Source organism: Megascapheus bottae, chromosome X (assembly GCF_031878675.1).
Source record: "Megascapheus bottae isolate mThoBot1 chromosome X, mThoBot2.hap1, whole genome shotgun sequence".
Classification (NCBI taxonomy): Eukaryota; Metazoa; Chordata; class Mammalia; order Rodentia; family Geomyidae; genus Megascapheus; species Megascapheus bottae.
Window position 1 is genome coordinate 18,592,047 of NC_143547.1, and position 1,783 is coordinate 18,593,829.

The window sequence follows — 1,783 nt, forward strand, 5'->3', positions numbered from 1 at the left end:
CAACAAAATATTTTCTTTCCTTTAAACACAAGATTTATAGCAGTTTCTTTCTGCCCTAAAGGCTTTCAATCAAAGAAACTATCAAAACTCATTTATTTTGTGAAGCTATGGGTAATGAGTCAGCTCTTTCCAACCCTGCAGTGTTTTAAAGAGCCATAGTAAAGGGAAATCACTTAAATCCTCAAATTAATTTCTTCTGGTTGAAAATATAAAACTGTGTGTGCACAGCATGGGCTGGAAAGGCAAAGAAGACAGCAAATACTCGTGCTTGGAAAAGTACAACTTCTAGTCATACAATCACTTGCTCCTCCCACAAAGTCATAAAACTTTCATTTTTCCTTGTAAATAGAAATATTTTGGAAGAGATCAGGGTGCCCTGAATATTTCTTGTAAGAAATAATGTTTTCTGTGGAAACAACAAAATGCTTTCAGCAGATGAAAGCTAAAAGTGTATGTCAAATATTGGAGCAAAAGATTCAAGTTAAAATACTATTTTCAATTGTTAAAACTTTGGGCTACTTTGTGACCTTATGAAGAATTCATAGACCATTTAAGCCACAGTATTTACAAATCTCACTGCAAGATTCCACTCAAATTGTGTAATCTATGCTCCTGGTTTTGTTGCTTTCTATTTTCTACTTCTTAGAAACAACCATAGAAAATCCTCTCCTATTACATTAGAGGAACTGAAGATATATCACTTTACTGGGAACTGTGTTGATCAGGAAGTTTCAAATCTTGAAAGTATATGGAGATTTTTGCTCTCCTTATCAAAAGATAAAAGAGCTCAAGCTCCTCTACTTTAGTGCTTTGAATCAGTAAATTTCAGTATAATCCCAAATGCCAATTATTGTCCCCAATTATTTGTACAAGGGCACTTCATTATAACAAGTCCATATATATATATATATATATATATATATATATATATATATATATATATAACTAGTTGTTCGTCATAATCATCTTTTTCATATCAGTCTCATTAAGTTCCATTGTTCCATTTTAGTATGCGTATATAAAGTATTTTGTCTATATATTCCAATTTACCTCTTCCATATTTGTCTGCCTTCTTCCTAGGAATGCCTACACCAAAAGTTAAGAAATGTTTCAACATCCTAATACTTTTTACGATGTACATTCATTTTTTCAAGGGTTCCATCTAAAAATATCAGTAATCTTTCATATGTTTGGCAGATAATTCTGATACCTTGTAAAATTCAAGAACTAGTAGTTTAGATCTTGGCATTTATATATAATTTCTGAGGTACACAGTGGCCTAATTTCCACATCAAAAGGTAACATAGACTTAAGTCGTTTCTCCTGTATAATTTTGCTTTCATATAATTTTTCTCCAGCAATAAGAAAAAAAAATCTGCTTGTTAGGTAAACTTCACACTACTGACAAATACTTCAAGGCTATTTGTTAGCTTCCCTGAATATATTTTTGTGATTTTTAAAGCTCAGAGTTGTAGAGACAATTTGAAAACCTCTCAGAGACAGGTTGCTTCAACTGTTGAGAAATGCTGTGTGAGAGATACTGAGTGCAATGATCAGGGAACAGGTAGTGACCATCGAATGAGGATGTATTATTCAAGAATAACGATCACAATTAGCATTTATATCATGGACTTTAAGTTATCATCATTTAAGATTGTTTTTAATAAAAATGTGGGTTGTGTTTTAACATTAATTTGGGGCATGTTCTTAAATCTATATTTCCATTTTCCCTCCATTTTCTAAGAAAGTGTGATCCTCCACAAGAAAAAGCCTGAGTAACCCT